The following is a 21,206-nucleotide window of genomic DNA, read 5'->3' on the forward strand; positions in this document are numbered from 1 at the left end:
TGCAACACTCTAATAATTACTGAAAAACACAGGTAATAAATTTAACCACCACTGGGTGGTGCTATAACACAGCAAAACCAAACTATGGTATTAAACCTTTTTAAAGCTAGATACGAAGCCCTGACCTTCGCTAGAATGGGCAGAACACTCCCCGCTTGGCATCAACCGATGCCACCCACAGGTTCTTTTGGCGAAAACAGTAAGACAAGTTCCACAACTGGTCTGAGGAATAGTTTACTCTCCCCGGACTTGCCTACTTTGACCTCGACCTTACGCACCTTCCCATCTTTGCTTGGGAGTATCTTAGTGATGAGGCCTAGTGGTCACTTATTACGGTGAGACTGGCTGTCTTTCATGAGAACGACATCACCGGTTTTGATGTTTGGTTTGTCGGTCTGCCACTTCTTCCTGGGTTGTAAGGTGGAGAGGTACTGCTTCCTCCATCTGTCCCAGAAGGTATTGGAGAGACTTTGGACTTGTCTCCATTGTCGTCTGTAGAGGTCTTTGTTGCTAAATTCTCCAGGTGGAGCGCTGAGAACGCTGGCTTTCTGATTACGTAACATGGCAGGAGTGAGAATGGTCGGATCCTCAGAGTCACTAGAAAGTGAAGTCAATGGTCTAGCATTAATGATGGCCGAAACTTCTGCCAGGAATGTGGTCAAACTTTCATGTGTGAGTCTTGCGCTACCTGCTTGCAAGAAGATGGAGTCAAGGATTCTGCGTGCCATTCCTATCACCCTCTCCCAAGCACCTCCCATGTGAGAAGAGTGTGGAAGATTGAAAGTCCAGGTGCATCCCTGCTCATTCAAATATCTTTCCACCCTGGTGGTGTCTAGGTTGGAAGGAATTTGAAGTTCTTTCACTGCTCCTACAAAGTTGGTACCTCTATCGGAGCGCATGTGCTTCACGGGTCTGGTTGCGTGGTCCGCAGGATTGTGGTTTGTGGACACATAATGCCACTGTTTAGGGTCGGTGGATCTCCTGATCCTTAGCATCCAATTGCTGACATAGACATAGAAACGACGAGTTTCATTGTAAATGTACCCCAACACTACCTTGCTGTCGGTGTAGAACTCGATTTCTTTGACCTCCAGGTCCATTTCTGTCGAGATAAGCTCAGCTAACTCTACTGCTAACACAGCTGCACAGAGTTCCAGTCTGGGTACTGTGTGTTCACGGAGTGGGGCCAAATTTGTCCGGCTCATAACAAGCCTCACGTGGCATTGTTCATTGATGTCAGTAGTTTTCAAATACGCCACTGCTGCAATTGCTTTGGTTGAGGCATCGCAGAAGATACAAAGCCTTTGCATCTTGATTTCTGTTGATGGCACAGAAGCATATGGTCGTGCAACGTAGAGACTTGACAGGGCTTCTAAAGAGTTCTTCCATCTTACCCACAAGTCTCTTTTCTCACCGGGAAGCGGATCATCCCAATCGGACGTCTCTTGGGTGAAGTCTCTCAACATCATTTTACCTTGGATAGTTACTTGGATAGTTACAGGAGTTACAAATCCCAGAGGATCGTACAAGCTGTTCACAACGGACAGGACGCCTCTACGCGTGAAAAGTTTCTCTTCTTCGCTGATCTGGAAGGTGAATGCATCCTTTTTCAAATCCCAAAGTAAACCCAGGCTCCGCTGCATAGGAAGGGAGTCCGTGCTTAAATCCAAGTCTTTTAAATCGGTTGAGTAATCTTGAGAGGGAAAGGCTGACATTAGTTTTTGGCTGTTGGAAGCAATTTTGTGCAACCTCAAATTGGATGAAGCGAGCATTTCTTGTGCCCTTTTCAGGAGACTGACTGCCGACTCATCTGCGGGTGTGGATTTCAGGCAGTCATCTACGTAGAAATCCTTTTCCACAAAAGATCTTACATCCGATCCATACTTTGCCTCACCCTCTCTGGCTGAATGTCTAAGCCCATAGATAGCGACAGCAGGGGAAGGGCTGTTCCCGAAGATGTGTACCTTCGTAGGGGTCATTATCGCGGTACCAGAAAAACCTCAAGTAGTTTCTGTGTTCTTCTTTAACAAGGAAGCAGTGAAACATCTGTTGTATGTCGGCCGTAAATGCTACTGCATCTTTGCGGAAACGAAGGAGTACTCCCAGAAGTCTGTTGTTGAGGTCTGGACAAGATAGAAAGACGTCGTTTAAAAAAACACCTTTGTATCTGGCACTTGAGTCAAATATCACTCTTATCTGCCAGGTTTCTTCGGATGATACACGCCGAAAATAGGTAAGTACCAACATTCCTCGGAAACTTAAAGTACAGGTGCAATTTCCGCGTGGCCACTCTGGAATATTCTCTCCATGAAGGTAAAGAAGTGTTCTTTTGTCTCTGGTGACTTCTGCAGTTTGCGTGTAAGGGAGACAAATCGACTGTACACAAGTTCTCTGTTGTTGGGTAAGCGTTGCCTCTGTGGTTTTAATGGTAAAGTTGCGACCGAACTCTTTGATTCATCTCTTACTATCTCTTGCTCCATGATGTCCAAGAACAGCCTGTCCTCTATGGACGTTGCTACCTGGTTGTCTTCTCTTGTCCTGTGGAAAACTGTGCACCCTATATGATCTTGCTCACCGTCGCATGCATGGTCTTCACAGGAGGGATCAGCTAACGGACAAGATGGAGGGGTGTTGTGTGGCAATTCTTTAATCAGGAAACTGCTCTCGCATGGCTGGAAGAGAGACGGGCATCCATTCTCGAGGGTTTTGGTGAGCATGCTGTTGACTGATGTCGGCCTGTGTGCTCCACCCAAACAGACGTCTCCCACAATGACCCATCCTAGGTCAAGTCTCTGAGCATATGGGGCATTTTGTGGGCCGTTGATCTGTCCTCTAGCCTTGTGGACCCGTAGAATGTCTCTTCCGAGGTGTAAGATGATAGGGGCTCCTTGGTCAAGCTCCGGTATCAGGTGAGCTATACGTCTCAAGTGGGTGTGATGAGCTGCTACGTCCGGTGTAGGTATCTCAGACCTGTTGTCCGGAATTTGATTGCACTCTAGTATTGCTGGTAAGGATAAGCAGGTTTGACCGTCCATAGACTCTACTTTGAATCCGGTCGCTTTTCTCCCCGCCGTCTCGACAGTACCTGCACATGTCTTCAAGGAGTACGGAGAGCCGGGACCAGCAATGTTGAAAGTGTCGAAGAGAAAGGGCTTAGCTAGAGACCTGTTGCTCTGATCGTCCAATATTGCATATACCTTGATTGCCTTATCTCGTTGGCTCGCTGGGAATACTCTGACAAGACAGATCTTCGAGCAGGATCTCCCTGCTACAAATTCCTTGCAGATCTCTGTACACTGAGAAGTGACCACTGGGGTGTCAATGTCAGTGTTCGTCTGTTTTTCGGCAGACTCTTCTACTCGTGACGATACCCCTGAGGGTGGTCCAGGGTGTAAAGCCGTGTTGTGCTCCACACTACTGCATTCTGCGCATTTCACACTGGTTTCACAGTTCTTGGCGAAGTGTGAGGTAGTCGCGCAGCATCTGAAGCATATCTTGTTTTCCTTTAGGAAGCTCTTACGGTCTTCTAGAGGCTTCTCCCTGAAGGCTCTACATTTTAGTAGAGGATGAGGTTTCTTGTGTAGGGGGCAGTGTTTGCTGAGATACTGAGGTTTGTCCTCCTCTGGAGAGGACTTACTTGCCCTGTAAGGAAAACCTGTGGAGGTAACATTAGTTTTGTGTACTGCCACTGGTGTTTTACTGGGTTTTACACCGGAGGCAGTGGTACATGACATAGTGAAATCGAAACTGGGGTCATTTCTAACTTTAGCCTGCTGAGCAACAAAGTCTACAAACACCCTGAAAGGAGGAAATGGCACCTTATGAGCCTGTTTGTAACGGGACCCGTGACTGACCCACTTTTCTTGTAAGTTGTAAGGGAGTTTTTGGACAATTGGGTTGACACCTCTGGCGGTGTCCAGGAATGCCAACCCTGGTAGGTCACCTTCTGCCTGAGCAGCGTGCACCTCCATTAGCAAGTCACTCAGTTCTCTGAGCTTGTGATAACCCTTATTTGCTATCTTGGGGAAATCATCAATTCTTTCATACAAAGCATTTTCTATAGCATCTATTGACTCATAACATTCTTTGAGTCTCTCCCACACCATGCAAAGTCCTGTGTGTGGGTACTTTATGTTAATGTTCCTGATTCTTTTGGCGTGTTCAGCTGACTCGTTCCCAAGCCACTTAACCAGTAGATCTAACTCTTCACTACTGGAAAGATGCAAGTCTCTGATGGCGTTCTGGAAGGAGGCTCGCCAAGCTCTGTAGCTTTCAGCTCGATCGGTGAACTTTACAAGTCCCTTGGTCACCAGCTCCCGGTGGGTAAAGAACCTCGCAAAGTTCATAGTGGCTGAGTCAGTGTCAACATGAGCTGGTGTGCTGTTGTCATGCAGTGTGTGTGGTGCATCCTCATACCTGGTAGGAGCTTCTGGCTTAGGAAAGTCTGTATAAAACCGTTCTGAAGCGAAGGGTGTCCCTGTCAGTCTGGGAGGAGGCCGTACCTTCTGTTCTGTAAGACGGTAGTGGTGGTCGACGTCGTTTCGCAGTATACCTTCCTGCTTCCAGTACGGTGTTTGGAGGAAGGATCTCTGGTAATCTGTATAGGCTGGTTGGTGTAACGGATCAGAGTTGTCTTCTATTCCGGGATGTTGGTGGACATATTCTGAGACGCGTTGAGCAGGGTCCTGACAATCAAGGTCTGGTCCACGTACGTCGCTGTCACGCTCAGATTCGGGAAACTCCACGGCTTCTAAGAACTCAGCTTTGGCTATTGCGGCTGCTGCTTCTTTTTCAGCGGAAAGCCTTTCTATGGTCGCTCGCAGGCGTGCTGTATCTGCGTCTCTATCGGCTTGCAGGCGGGCTCTTTCTGCGTCTCTATCTGCTTGCAGGTGGGCTCTTTCTGCTTCTTGCTCTGCTTGTCTTAATTTTAACTGCATCTCTTGTGCAGCGAAGGAGGATCTTACCTTCGCCGCCTCAGCTTCTGCTCAGGCGAGGGTGACAGACCTTTTCGAGGAAGACTTGCTAGAGCGGCTTGTATGGGACCTCGTCCTGAGTGAGGATGCTCGACTTGCAGACATTGTGTGTCCGTTTGCAGGCTGTAGGACGTCTCAGAGCGGGTAGGAATGACTTCAGCGTAGACAGACGTGTAGCGCTTGGCGGGCAATATGGCGGCCGCTGCGGTATCTGCAGGCTGTGCGGTGTGGTACAAGCGGCTGTGTAAGTGGTCTTGTTATTGCTGGCGTCTAGCCTGGTTTTGCTAGCCTCCGCTGGTATTTAGCTTCTGTTTTACTGCTTGCTGGTATCTAGCCTGCATTTTACTGGCCTCCGCTGGTATCTAGAATCCGTTTTACTGTTGTGTCTTCATACACGTTAATACGGTGTGTGATCCGACATACGGCATAAACCACTTCTGTCTCCCAAATAAGCAGACTGTTCTCTGTAGTCTAACTTGTTTATTGGTAAACATGAGTGCGGTAAAACTATAAGAATACAAATGATTTGAGTAAGTATTGGGCAAATAATAACATGACTGCAACTAACAGGGAAAGCATACAGGATGATGCAACTTCTATAATAACTACATACAGCAGGTAACTGAAATCACATTTCCTGTGTACTGGCTGCTATACAGTTAATCACACTCTGTACAACATTACATAGCAAGAACAGGGATAATGGTCTTACCGGATAAACTTAACCGGAATGGGAAGTAAGTGAGGTAGTTCAACACAGCAGATTAACACGTGTGTCCAGGGAAATACACAGAGAGAAAATGGAGTTTCCCCTTCCCATGATACCTTGGTGAATCCCAGAATGCAACACTCTAATAATTACTGAAAAACTCAGATAATAAATTTAACCATGACTGGGTGGTGCTATAACACAGCAAAACCAAACTATGGTATTAAACCTTTTTAAAGCTAGATACGAAGCCCTGACCTTCGCTAGAATGGGCAGAACAGAAATGTTAATAGTTTATTTTTATTAATTAGCAAAATGCAAAGTGAATGAACAAAAGAGAAATTTAAATTAAGTCAACATTTGGTGTGACCCCCTTTGCCTTGAAAACGGCATCAATTTTTCTAGGTATACTTGTATGCAATGTTTGAAGGAACTCAGCAGTAATGTTGTTCCAAACATCTTGGAAAAATAACCATAGATCTTCTGTGGACGTAGGCTTACACAAATCCAATCTTACAATTGCAGACTGACTGGATGATGTTGGAAATAGGGCTTTGTGGAAGCCATATCATCACTTCTTAATGACTAGTCTGTACAGTCTGCAATTGGGGTGAAAAAGTCCTTGGATATCCATGACTTGTTCATCTTTATGTAAGTTAGGAGGTCTACACTTTCAGGGGACAGCCAGCCGCGCTTATTTATCAGGACACCACCAGCAGCACTTAAGTTAAGACATATTTTGAGAGAACGATGGCTGCCGGGCATAATAAAACCTACAAGGTGTGAGAGGTGAGCTCAGGCCACTCATCTATCTTTGAAGCCCAAAATGTCAAAGGGTCCAAACCCTCCTGATGGTATTGATATTCAGTTCTAGATACTCTTACACCATCCTCTCCATTTGTTCACCACATGTCAGACTTGGACTCTGTTGTGCTGGTGCACGAGCTAGTCTAAAAAATGTGTCAAAGGACTCACAGAAATTGCTTCTGCCATGTAAACCACTGCTGCTGCTAATGTTTTGGTGTTGATGAATTGATGTGCCGGAGGTTGGAAATCTAAAGCTGCGAGTCACACTGTATGCCTCACTGCTGTCTTGGGGAAAACCTCTCATAAGGTTGTGTAAAAGCGTGTTTCGATACTCTAGAATTTGCGGGTCCCTTTCCAGGGTCGGAAGCATCTGGAAAATTTTGTCTTATAACATGTATCTAACAGAATGGCAACCCAGTAGTCAGCAATATTTTGAAACATAACTATATGGGGATCATGTTGCAGCAAGAAGACTTTCATATGTAGGGCTCTTCCATGAGGTCCAAGGCTATGCTGTGTTGCTGGCTGGGTAACACTGATGCTTGTTTCCTCTGTCCCCTCCCACCAACCACGAACAACAGAGAGGTGATGATTAGCCTCTTCATCTCCTGACAGTTGTTCGCCCATCACCTCTTCCTCCTCCATTTGTTCTTCAGATCTTGCACCTTCACTAACAGTTTGTCTGTCACCAGTCCCCCTCGATCACAGTGATCTACCGTCCCTTGGCACCCGCTTGCGTGACAACAGTCTGAAACTTTGAGACAATGTTATCTCTTCTGCATTCCTCTCTGCTTCCTTCTCTTCCTCTGGGATCACCACCTCCTCCCACAAGCTATTCAACGTCTGCACCAGCTTAAAGATGATCGGAATAGTGATGCTGATGATGGCATCGTCAGTGCTAACCATCTTAGTAGCCAATTCAAAACTGTGGAGAGGCCCATAATCTGCGCCCACTCCATAAACATGATATGCGTCACGTCCGTACGGCATTGGCATGGGCTATACGACATGACATACTGCATCAGGGTTCGTTGCTGCTGCCATAGTCGCTTTAACATCGCATATCAACCTGTTAACTGGCATGGACAAAGACCTCTGTGCGAATGGCAGAAGTGAGCACACAGCTTCTGTGCTTTCTCCAACTGTTCACCCAAGTCAGGATAGTGGCAGAGAAAAAGCTATACCACGAGGTTGAGGACATGAGCCATGGAAGGCAGGTGTGTGAGCTTGCCTTGGTGTAGGGCTGCCACCAGGTTCATGCCGTTGTTGGACACGGCCTGCCTGGATGTAGGTTCAGCGGAGACAGCCATTGCTCAAATTTTGCCTGGAGAGCTGACCACAACTGTTCAGGGATTCAAGCTTGAGGAGGCTAATTTGCATATTCCAGGTGCCTTCTGGGAAAAGCGAAGTCTCCCTAAGCTAGAAGATCGTTGGGTACAGCCGGGACCAGCTGCTTGGAAAGCATCGCCAAACCAGGGATTCAAGCTTGAGGAGGCTAATTTGCATATTCCAGGTGCCTTCTGGGAAAAGCGAAGTCTCCCTAAGCTAGAAGATCGTTGGGTACAGCCGGGACCAGCTGCTTGGAAAGCATCGCCAAACCAGGGATTCAAGCTTGAGGAGGCTAATTTGCATATTCCAGGTGCCTTCTGGGAAAAGCGAAGTCTCCCTAAGCTAGAAGATCGTTGGGTACAGCCGGGACCAGCTGCTTGGAAAGCATCGCCAAACCGCGCGCCGTAATTTTTGCCTGTAGGATATTATTGCAAGAGAGCTTGGCTAAGTAGATTACACAAGAAGGAAAACACACAGCAAGTCAGCAGGATCTAGGAGCAACATGGCAGATGTGACAACCTACATGGTGAGCTGCAGCATGTGCTACATGTTCACAGACCGACCAGAAGAAGAATCAAATTTCACCTGTCAGAAGTGTAGACTAGTGGCCCTTTTAGAAGAAAAGGTGCGGGGTCTGGAAGAAAGAATAGCAACTTTGAAACTCATCAAAGAGAATGAAGACTTTCTAGACAGAACAGAAGCATCTCTACTGGTCACAGAAGGTGAAAAAAGTGTCAGAGAACCTCCAAAAGAAGATGAGTGGAAGCATGTGACCAAAAGAAGCAAGAAGACCATGGAGAAATCAACAACCACACAACTGAAGAACCGATATCAAATCTTTGTAGAGGATGAAGATGGCACACCTAAGGATGAAGCAATACCAGCAAGCAAAAAAGAAAAGGGCACACAGCAACAAGTGACAGCAAAAAGTACAGCCAAGAAGCAACGAAGAGTGGTGGTGGTGGGAGACTCACTACTGAGAGGCACAGAAGCAGCCATCTGCAGACCGGACATAACTGCAAGAGAAGTATGCTGCCTTCCAGGTGCGATGATCAAGGATGTGACCGATAGGATACCAAAGCTCTTCAGCTCCAAGGACGTCCACCCATTTCTTCTGATACATGTTGGCACCAATGACACGGCAAGGAAAGACCTACCGACAATCTGCAAAGACTTTGAAGAGTTGGGGAAGAAAGTAAAGGAACTGGATGCACAGGTAGTTTTTTCTTCTATCCTTCCAGTAGACGGGCATGGCACCAGGAGATGGAACAGGATCCTTGATGCAAACAACTGGCTAAGACGATGGTGCAGACAACAAGGATTCGGATTCCTGGACCACGGTGTGAATTACTGGTACGATGGACTCCTCGCCAGAGATGGACTACACCTCAACAAACCTGGGAAACACACATTTGCCAGAAGACTCGCTACACTCATCAGGAGGGCGTTAAACTAGAAGAAGAGGGGACGGGAAGAAAAACATTAGACTTGAACAAAGAAGACCCAGGAAAACATACTCAGATGGGAGGTAAGAACATTTCTAAAGCAATCCACAGCGAGGAGATTGGAACAAAACAAAATCCTCTAAACTGCATGCTCGCAAACGCCAGAAGCCTGACAAACAAGATGGAAGAACTAGAAGCAGAAATATCTACAGGTAACTTTGACATAGTGGGAATAACCGAGACATGGTTAGATGAAAGCTATGACTGGGCAGTTAACTTACAGGGTTACAGTCTGTTTAGAAAGGATCGTAAAAATCGGAGAGGAGGAGGGGTTTGTCTCTATGTAAAGTCTTGTCTAAAGTCCACTTTAAGGGAGGATATTAGCGAAGGAAATGAGGATGTCGAGTCCATATGGGTCGAAATTCATGGAGGGAAAAATGGTAACAAAATTCTCATTGGGGTCTGTTACAAACCCCCAAATATAACAGAAACCATGGAAAGTCTACTTCTAAAGCAGATGGATGAAGCTGCAACCCATAATGAGGTCCTGGTTATGGGGGACTTTAACTACCCGGATATTAACTGGGAAAGTGAAACCTGTGAAACCCATAAAGGCAACAGGTTTCTGCTAATAACCAAGAAAAATTATCTTTCACAATTGGTGCAGAATCCAACCAGAGGAGCAGCACTTTTAGACCTAATACTATCTAATAGACCTGACAGAATAACAAATCTGCAGGTGGTTGGGCATCTAGGAAATAGCGACCACAATATTGTACAGTTTCACCTGTCTTTCACTAGGGGGACTTGTCAGGGAGTCACAAAAACACTGAACTTTAGGAAGGCAAAGTTTGACCAGCTTAGAGATGCCCTTAATCTGGTAGACTGGGACAATATCCTCAGAAATAAGAATACAGATAATAAATGGGAAATGTTTAAGAACATCCTAAATAGGCAGTGTAAGCGGTTTATACCTTGTGGGAATAAAAGGACTAGAAATAGGAAAAACCCAATGTGGCTAAACAAAGAAGTAAGACAGGCAATTAACAGTAAAAAGAAAGCATTTGCACTACTAAAGCAGGATGGCACCATTGAAGCTTTAAAAAACTATAGGGAGAAAAATACTTTATCTAAAAAACTAATTAAAGCTGCCAAAAAGGAAACAGAGAAGCACATTGCTAAGGAGAGTAAAACTAATCCCAAACTGTTCTTCAACTATATCAATAGTAAAAGAATAAAAACTGAAAATGTAGGCCCCTTAAAAAATAGTGAGGAAAGAATGGTTGTAGATGACGAGGAAAAAGCTAACATATTAAACACCTTCTTCTCCATGGTATTCACGGTGGAAAATGAAATGCTAGGTGAAATCCCAAGAAACAATGAAAACCCTATATTAAGGGTCACCAATCTAACTCAAGAAGAGGTGCGAAATCGGCTAAATAAGATTAAAATAGATAAATCTCCGGGTCCGGATGGCATACACCCACGAGTACTAAGAGAACTAAGTAATGTAATAGATAAACCATTATTTCTTATTTTTAGGGACTCTATAGCGACAGGATCTGTTCCGCAGGACTGGCGCATAGCAAATGTGGTGCCAATATTCAAAAAGGGCTCTAAAAGTGAACCTGGAAATTATAGGCCAGTAAGTCTAACCTCTATTGTTGGTAAAATATTTGAAGGGTTTCTGAGGGATGTTATTCTGGATTATCTCAATGAGAATAACTGTTTAACTCCATATCAGCATGGGTTTATGAGAAATCGCTCCTGTCAAACCAATCTAATCAGTTTTTATGAAGAGGTAAGCTATAGGCTGGACCACGGTGAGTCATTGGACGTGGTATATCTCGATTTTTCCAAAGCGTTTGATACCGTGCCGCACAAGAGGTTGGTACACAAAATGAGAATGCTTGGTCTGGGGGAAAATGTGTTTAAATGGGTTAGTAACTGGCTTAGTGATAGAAAGCAGAGGGTGGTTATAAATGGTATAGTCTCTAACTGGGTCGCTGTGACCAGTGGGGTACCGCAGGGGTCGGTATTGGGACCTGTTCTCTTCAGCATATTCATTAATGATCTGGTAGAAGGTTTACACAGTAAAATATCGATATTTGCAGATGATACAAAACTATGTAAAGCAGTTAATACAAGAGAAGATAGTATTCTGCTACAGATGGATCTGGATAAGTTGGAAACTTGGGCTGAAAGGTGGCAGATGAGGTTTAACAATGATAAATGTAAGGTTATACACATGGGAAGAAGGAATCAATATCACCATTACACACTGAACGGGAAACCACTGGGTAAATCTGACAGGGAGAAGGACTTGGGGATCCTAGTTAATGATAAACTTACCTGGAGCAGCCAGTGCCAGGCAGCAGCTGCCAAGGCAAACAGGATCATGGGGTGCATTAAAAGAGGTCTGGATACACATGATGAGAGCATTATACTGCCTCTGTACAAATCCCTAGTTAGACCGCACATGGAGTACTGTGTCCAGTTTTGGGCACCGGTGCTCATGAAGGATATAATGGAACTAGAGAGAGTACAAAGGAGGGCAACAAAATTAATAAAGGGGATGGGAGAACTACAATACCCAGATAGATTAGCGAAATTAGGATTATTTAGTCTAGAAAAAAGACGACTGAGGGGGCGATCTAATAACCATGTATAAGTATATAAGGGGACAATACAAATATCTCGCTGAGGATCTGTTTATACCAAGGAAGGTGACGGGCACAAGGGGGCATTCTTTGCGTCTGGAGGAGAGAAGGTTTTTCCACCAACATAGAAGAGGATTCTTTACTGTTAGGGCAGTGAGAATCTGGAATTGCTTGCCTGAGGAGGTGGTGATGGCGAACTCAGTCGAGGGGTTCAAGAGAGGCCTGGATGTCTTCCTGGAGCAGAACAATATTGTATCATACAATTATTAGGTTCTGTAGAAGGACGTAGATCTGGGGATTTATTATGATGGAATATAGGCTGAACTGGATGGACAAATGTCTTTTTTCGGCCTTACTAACTATGTTACTATGTTACTATGTTACTATGTATGACTGCGATCTCCAAGGCATATCAATTTTTACAGTGCCTGCTTGCAGTGAGCCCTTGCTATTCAGTATGGAGGTGGTGGGGATTCGCTCTCCACTGTTGCAACACGTGTCTCATTAAGGCACAGGTGGAGGCCCTAGACGAGGTAGAGGAGGAAGCAGAAGCAGTGGAGGAAATGTGAAATATAGAGGCTTGTCCTGAAATCCTTGGTGATTCCAAGACTTGTGGAGCAGCACCTTCCCTGACTGCCTCCAGGGCAGCCAGAGTCACCCAGTGCCCAGACAGTGAGATGTAATGCCCTTGGCCATTCTTCCACGTCAAAGTTTCTGTGGTGGAATGTACTCTGGCAAGCATAGATATAGTCAAAGAACGGGTGATGTTGTCTGCGACATGCAGAAATGTGGCGTGCTGAATTGCATTAGTCAAAGAAGAAACAATTGTTTGAGTGTGGATGAGGTCTGTGTGACAAAAAAGATATGCTCCAAACAATTTCAAAATGTAATCTCCCCTACTGTGTGACGTTAATAACACAAGTATTTTTTTGTGTGGTTGAGGCCTGTCCAACATAGAATAAATGCTTCAAACAATTTCAAAGACTTTTTTTGCAGTGATGAGGCCTGTATAACATAGACTAGATGGTCCAAACAATTTCAAAGTGAGATCTATCCTACTGTATGACGTTAGTAACAGAATAATTTTTTTTTGCTGTGGATGAGGTCTGTATAACATAGATTAGATGCTCCAAACAATTGCAAACTGAGATCTCCCTTACTGTATGGCGTTAGCAACAGATAAAAGAATTGGTTGAGTGTGGATGAGGCCTGTATTACAAAGAAGATATACTGTACTCCAAACTATTTCAAAATTAGATCTCCCCTACTTTATGACATTAGTAAAAGAATAATTGTTTGAGTGTGGATGAGGCCTGTATGACAAAGAAGATATACTCCAAACAATTTCAAAATTAGATCTCCCCTACTATATGACGTTAGTAGCAGAATACTTTTTTTCTTTTGGTGTGGATGAGGCCTGTATAACCTAGAAATTATGCCCCAAGTAATTTCAAACTCAGATCTAGCCTGCTGAACAATTTCGCAGCCACAAAATAACAAGGTGGGATATGGTGGACTGTATCATATTTAGCAACAGAATTTTTTTTTTAATCTGCATGAGCTATGCAGGCACCTGAATTTCACCACCACTAAGTGACCAGGTGATGTATGGCGTGCTGAATTCTGTTAGCAAGTGCCAAAAATGTTTTCTTTTTCTGTGCAACAACTCTGCACACACACAGAGCAATTTCACCAACAACAAAATGACAAAGTGGGATATGGCAGTCTGTATCACATTTGGCAACAGGTTTTTTTTTTTAATTTTTAATCTGCATGAGCTATACAGACAGCTTAATTTCACTGCCACTAAATGACAAGGTGATGGCATGCTGAATCACGTTAACAACTACCAAAAACATTTTTTTACTGTGCAACAGCTCTACACACAGAACAATTTCACCACCACAAAATTACAACTTGGGATATGGCGGGCATTATCATGTTTAGCAATAGATTTGTTTTTTAAACTGCATGAGCTATGCAGACAGTTAAATTTTACCCACAATAAATGGCAAGGTGAGATATGACATGCTGAATCAGAGTAGCAACTGTCCAAAAAAATGTTTTTTTCCTGGCCAGCAGCTCAAATCACAGAACGATGTCACCACCACTAAATAATTTTTGCTTTTCATCTAGTCATTTGGAGCTGCAGTAATGAGAGCAATGCAATGTTACTTAATGCACTGTAATTTGTAGAGATTTTATGAGTTCACTGTCAAATCTATATTTCACAAGGTACCATATACAGACGTTTTATTGGTGTTAATGAGGTTATAAAGCAGATGTCTGGTAACAATCAGAGAGAAATCAGACACAGGCAATAAAAAGATATATAGAATAGGGCAGCAATGTAAAGAAGATACTGAAATACAAGATAGGAAGAAAAAAATGTTAAAATCAGAGGTAAAAGCATTAAAAGTAGAGATGAGTGGAAGTGGACCCTTTTCAATTCAAATTACCAGCTTCCCAATGAATATGAATAAATTCACAACAATCTCAGTAGTAGAAAGCTTGCAATTGCTTGGAAAATACACATGGGAGTGGGAGAAAGAGAGCTCAGGTGACCATAAGAGCTTGCATTATATAGTAGACAGATAGAGAGAGGATCCTGCTGACCATTAGAGCTTAGACTCTAAAGGAAACAGAGAATCCCGCTCACCATAAGAATCTATACTACAGAAGAGAGAGAGAGAGAGAACCATACCGACAATAAGAGCTCACACTCTATAGTACAGGAGAGTACTCTAATGCCTCCTCAGTGGCTGTTAACTCACCGGACGCTTTCTACCCTTGTCGGGTCATTCCACTAGCTTACCACTCCCCTGCCGAATGTTGGTTCCTGCTTTGGTAGCACACGTGTATACATTCTTCTGTATTCTGCTTCCCATTAACAACCTGGCCTGTTTACCCATCCTGCCTGGCCTCTCTGCTACTGACCGCAGCTTCATCTACTGATTCTGTGTTGCCTGCCCTGACATCAGACCGTCTGAGTATGCCTCTGTCTCACACCTCTGTACCATGTACCCGCACCTCTGACCTTCCAGTCAGCTACTGCAGACCCGGGAAATGCCTTGGAGTGGGACCTGGTGACTACTCGCTGAAATCCTATCCTCACTGTCAGTATCTACGCACCTCCAAGATAATCCCAGCCCATGGCGCAGTGGTTTCACACCCACCCAGTGGTACAGAGAGAAAGAGAACCCTACTGATCATAAGAGCTTTCACACTACAGATGAGAGGAACCTGTTCATCATTATAGCTTACACACTGCAGAAGAGCTAAAGAGAGAAATCGAGAGGACCACGCTGACCATAAGAGCTCACAATCTACAAGAGAGAGAGGACACCACTGACCATAATAACGTTCACTCTATGGGAGAGAGGGCACCCCACTGGCCATAAGCTCTTACACACTAAATAAGAGAGATAGCGAAGGAGAGAGTACTCTACTGATCATAAATGCTTACATTCTATAGAAGGGAGAGACTTACCTAGTGTTTCTGGAAATGAAAAAAACTCTGTGCAAACTGTGCTCCATTGGGAACTGCTGATCTGTGATTGCCCAAATACTGACCACCACTGTTCAAGGTATGATAATCCTTCATATTTGCCGGGCATTAGCGGCAACACATTTACCATTTACCTTCTTTCTCATGGTTCAGCAGTGTGGGAAATGGTGCCAGGTAAGATTTTTTTTTTGCGATCCGCAAATCAAATCGTAAAGCATTTGCATTTGCGTGACATTGAGAATTTCAGGAAGTTCTACTTAAACTCAATTCTCCAAGGATCAATCAGCTCATCTCAAACTAAAAGGCATCAATAACTAAATGACAACAAATAAAAGATTCACTGTATTGTAAGCTTCTATAATTGTTCATTCCAGGGTCGGACTGGAATGAGGATTCTTCGGTGGGCCCAGGCACTGCCACCTGCTGGCATACAGGGACGGCAGCTGCCTAGGGCCCCCACAGCTCCAGAGGCCCCCAGCCAGTGGTATGTCACTAATAGCGGAACACCATGCAGCTGCTACGGGGCCCGTGAGTCAGGGGGGCCCGTTCGGTGCCAGCAGAGCAGCAGTGGGAGACAGGAGGCAGAAGCATGACCCAGCTGCTAAAGAGAAATGAATATTCACTCTTCCACATGCCCACATGGGCATGGAGTGGGGTGAATATTCATTTCACTGTAATAGCTGGCAGTGATATCCGCAGGCTGCGGCTAACATACCGCATGTAAAGCTGGTGTGGCTGCACCGGAGGTGGAGGGAGGGCACTGCAGGCAGCTAACACTGAGGTCAATGGCCTGTTTATCTGGCCCCAAGGCTCCGGGGAGGCCCTAGCCAGATTACCCTTATATGCAATGGGCATGGAGCAATGACTGCAGCTCTGCTGCCTACAGGAGGAAATGTCAGCGGAGCTGCAGTTATCCGTCCTGCTTCCTGCCCAATGCTTCATGTCTGATACAGCAGAGCAGCTGGATGACGTCATCATTCAGCGTGCAGCTGTGCTGGAGAGAGAGCTTCCAGTGACGAAGATGTTGCTAGTGAACGGACAGAGGTGAGTGGTGCTGTGTGTGTGTGGTGTGCGTGTCTGTCTGCGGGGGAACGTACAAAGAGGTGTGTGTGTGTGTCTGTGGGGGAACATGCAGAGAGGTGTGTGTGTGTAGGTGGTGGAGAGGGCAATGATGTGGGTGATGGAAAGGACAATTGGGGTGGTGGGGAGGAGGTAATGATGTGGGTGGTGGAAAGTACAATGATGGGGGTGGTGGGGAGAAAACAATGATAGAGGTAATGGAAAGGGCAGTGATGGGATGGTGGGAGATAAGGCAATGATGGAGGAGATGGAGAGGGCAATGATGGGAGTGGTAGGGGAGAAAGAAATGATGGGGTGGTGGGGAAGAAGGCAATGATAGTGGTGGTGGAAAGGACAATGGGGTAGTGGGGCAGGAAGCAATGATGGAGGTGATGGAATGGGCAATGATATGGGGAGTGGGGAAAAAACAATCATAGAGATGATGGAAAGGGCAATAATGGGGGTGATGGGGGAGAAGGCAATGATGGAGGTGGTGAAATGGGCAATGATGTGAGTGGTGGGGGGAAAAACAATCATAGGAGTGGTGGAAATGGCAATGATAGGGGTGGTGGGGAGAAGTCAATGATAGAGGTGGTGGGGAAGAAGTCAATGATGGAGGAGATGGAGAGGGCAAGAATGGGAGTGGCGGGGAGAAAGCAATTATAGATGTGGTGGAAAGGGCAATGATGGGGGTGGTGGCGGAGAAGGCAATGATGGAGGTGGTGGAAAGGGCAATGATGTGGGTGGTGGATATGAAGGTAATGATGGAGGTGGTGATGAGGACAATGATGCGGTGGAGGGGGAGAACAATGATGGACATGGTGGAGACAGTTATGAGGGCCCTACATTATATTCTGTGAGGGGGGCTGCACTATATTCTATGAGGTGGGCTGCATTATATGCTATGAGGGGGCTGCATTATACTATATGAGGGCTGCATTATATTCCATGAGGGGACTGCATTATATTCTATGAGGGGACCAAGGCTACTTTATATTCTGTGAGGGGGCTACCCCAACCCCTGCTTCATAATTAAAACGTGTACTACCGTATATTATACCCTGATATTAGTGTGTTTTACCGCACAATCGGTGGTCTTGTATTTATTTCTGTGTAGCTACATAGTGGGCCCCAAGAATGATTTTCTCTGGTGGGCCCAAGGTGCTCCAGTCCGACGCTGGTTCAATTATATCTGTTAGTATATACTGTATGCATTCCTTTCATTTTTTTTATTAAATGGACAGAACACGGGCACATTACTTTAAATTGGTGTATTAACCTAAGCATACTGGTTCGTGAAGACAGTGAACACAATGAACATGAGAAAAGGCCTATTTGTACCTGATTTATGGATTAAAGTGAGCCATTAAAGTGTATGGATCTGTGAAAAACTCCATTTGTCATGCTAGTACTGTACGTTTGATAGGAGAAGCTTTGAAGAACCTCTGGGTTATTTTTTTCATCTATGAAATAGATTGTGAACATTGAGACATGGACCAAAAATATATCTGGCATACTGAAAATAAATAGATGAGTGAATGAGGCCTAAATATGCTGCATTTTCACAGATTCACACCGGAAGTCAGGAAGTCACAGAATTTTAAAAAATGATAGGAGCACTTTGTTAAATAAGAATATACATTCTTTAACACTGAATTTGCAACAACAAGAATCAAAAGGTATGTAATTATGGAAATAAAAGTATCGATGGACATGTTAATGATATGCAGATGATGAAAAAAATTTCAAAACATTTTGATTTATTCAGCATTGAGTTATTCAGCATTGAGTATGAGTATTATCCAGAATAAAGGAAGTCCGCAAGGACAGGGTCCTCTCCCCTCTGTACCAGTCTGTCATTGTAAATTTGTTTACTGTTAACGATATCTAGAACCCTGTATGTAACCCCTTTTCACATGTACAGCAGAATGGAATTAATGGTGCTATATAAATAAATAATTTTAATAATAATGAGTATGAGCACCTTACACAGAACTACAAGCACTTACACGCTTTGGCTGCTATCAATGAGGCAATTAACAAGACCCGCTCTTGGGTTTTGTCTACTCCCAGATGCCTACAAGACATGAGAATGGACCAGGTCTAACACCTTATTTCTATAGGGCCTCAATACTAACAGCTGCTGTATTACCTCTATTACCTCCCCCCTCAATTTAGTAACCCGGTATAGCAAGTCGTACTTTACTGAAAAGTAAGGAAATCTGGTGTCGGCCCCCGACTCTTAAGCAACCACATTTGGAACAGTAACAGTGTCAAACACCGCTTTTAATATAAGGTCCTTCATTTGAACAGTCCCAAAATTCCTCCCAGAAACTCCCCAGAAACCAGGAATGTCGACCGCATGGATCGCCATCTCATTCTCATCACCACCAAGGATACATGGGGGAACTTATCTGCCTCCAACTGTGATGGGGATTCTTTATGGTCAAATCTGCTCTTATCTGAGTAACTTGGCAAGCCTGCCTTTCGTCATATTTCCCAGAATAACCTAAAGTCTCGCCCTATTATAACTAAGTGTATCACGTATTTAACTACTCTGACCTCATGGAACCCAGTGCCGCAGCTTGTTTCTATGGTCTCTCTGATGACAGGATAGTCCTCAGCATCCCTGTGAATGCAGAGGACACCCATAAGCTTTCTGGGGATCAACTGGTGTGGGAGTGTGGACCTTGTCAGGGTCATCAAACTCCCCAAGTCCAAGAGTCCATACACCAGTACTCAATTTATTGCCACTGGACATGCCTTCTGCCCCTTGTCGGCTGATAGTTCACACTTCAGGCCGGAGAGGAATAATATGAACAGCGCCTAATTATGCTGCTTATGCTGCAGTCCATCTGTTCAGTGGATATACTGCAATGGGTGGTTATGTGCCCAGGACCGTGACACCTACAACAAATTAAGTCCTTTCCAGGGGACTTTGACAACCCCTCAGGGTCCCATATGGCCTATTAAGCCTTCTCAGCACATAATATGCTGGAGCATACATCTAGATTCATATTACTGAGGCTAACTTCCTTAGCGACACATATCTCCCCTCCAGTTATTTACCAGTCACCTTCTGTACCTATCAAAGGTGATGTTGGTCAGAAGAACTTTCAATCAAATCCTAAGACCCCCAAAAGTAATAAATAAATAAACAGCTCCTGCACACAACCTGCTACTTGCGTGCAGGATGGCTGTTGTGAATTCTGTTGTCGAACTCCGTCCTGTGGTCGTGAATGGTACTTCAGCGAGTTCTGTCCATGAACTCCCTCTGGTGGCTGTGAGTGAAGCTGCTGCTTCTGAGGTTCCTTACACAGGTGACGTGGTTTATCCTTTGGTTGGCTGCTCTATTTAACTCCACTCAGATCGTTACTCCATGCCAGCTGTCAATGTTCCTGCATTGGTTCAGTTCACTCTTAGATCTTTCTGGTGACCTGTCTTCTCCAGCAGAAGCTAAGTTCCTGATAGTTATTATTTGTTCATTGTTTCCTTGTCCAGCTGGTTATCATGATTTTGTCTTGCTAGCTGGAAGCTCTGGGATGCAGAGTGGCATCTCCGCACCGTTAGTCGGTGCGGAGGTCTTTTTGCACACTCTGCGTGGTCTTTTGTAGTTTTTGTGCTGACCGCAAAGATTCCTTTCCTATCCTCTGTCTGTTTAGTAAGTCTGGCCTCCCTTTGCTGAAACCTGTTTCATTTCTGCGTTTGTGACTTTCATCTTTACTCACAGTCAATATATGTGGGGGGCTGCCTTTTCCTTTGGGGAATTTCTCTGAGGCAAGGTAGGCTTTATTTTCTATCTCTAGGGCTAGCTAGCTCTTAGGCTGTGAAGAGGCGTCTAGGGAGAGTCAGGAACGCTCCACGGCTATTTCTAGTTGTTGTGATAGGATTAGGGCCTGCGGTCAGCAGAGCTCCCACATCCCAGAGCTTGTCCTGTGTGAGTTTAACTATCAGGTCGTGTCGGGTGCTCCTAACCACCAGGTCATAACAGTACAGCTGGCCCAAAGTATTAATGCATCTCAATAGAGGGATAAGAGAAGTTCTGAGACCATTTTTTTTTCTTTGCACTGTGTTTTGTCTTTCTTTTCCCCTAAACCTTTGGGTGGTTCAGGACACAGGTGTAGTTATGGACATTCAAGGTCTGTCCTCTTGTGTGGATCATCTCACTGCAAGGGTACAAAACATTCAAGATTTTGTGGTTCAGAATCCTATGTTAGAGCCTAGAATTCCTATTCCTGATTTATTTTCTGGGGATAGATCTAAGTTTCTGAATTTCAAGAATAATTGTAAACTGTTTCTAGCTTTGAAACCCCGCTCCTCTGGTGACCCCGTTCAACAAGTAAAAATCATTATTTCTTTGTTGCGTGGTGACCCTCAAGACTGGGCATTTTCCCTTGCGCCAGGAGATCATGCATTGCGTGATGTTGATGCGTTTTTTCTGGCGCTTGGATTACTTTATGATGAACCAAATTCAGTGGATCAGGCAGAGAAAATCTTGCTGGCTTTGTGTCAGGGTCAGGATGAAGCGGAGGTGTACTGTCAGAAGTTTAGAAAGTGGTCTGTGCTTACTCAGTGGAATGAGTGTGCCCTGGCGGCAATTTTCAGAAAGGGTCTTTCTGAAGCCCTTAAGGATGTCATGGTGGGATTTCCCACGCCTGCTGGTCTGAATGAGTCTATGTCCTTGGCCATTCAGATCGATCGGCACTTGCGTGAGCG

This window comes from Ranitomeya imitator, chromosome 3 (assembly GCF_032444005.1).
Source record: "Ranitomeya imitator isolate aRanImi1 chromosome 3, aRanImi1.pri, whole genome shotgun sequence".
Lineage (NCBI taxonomy): Eukaryota > Metazoa > Chordata > Amphibia > Anura > Dendrobatidae > Ranitomeya > Ranitomeya imitator.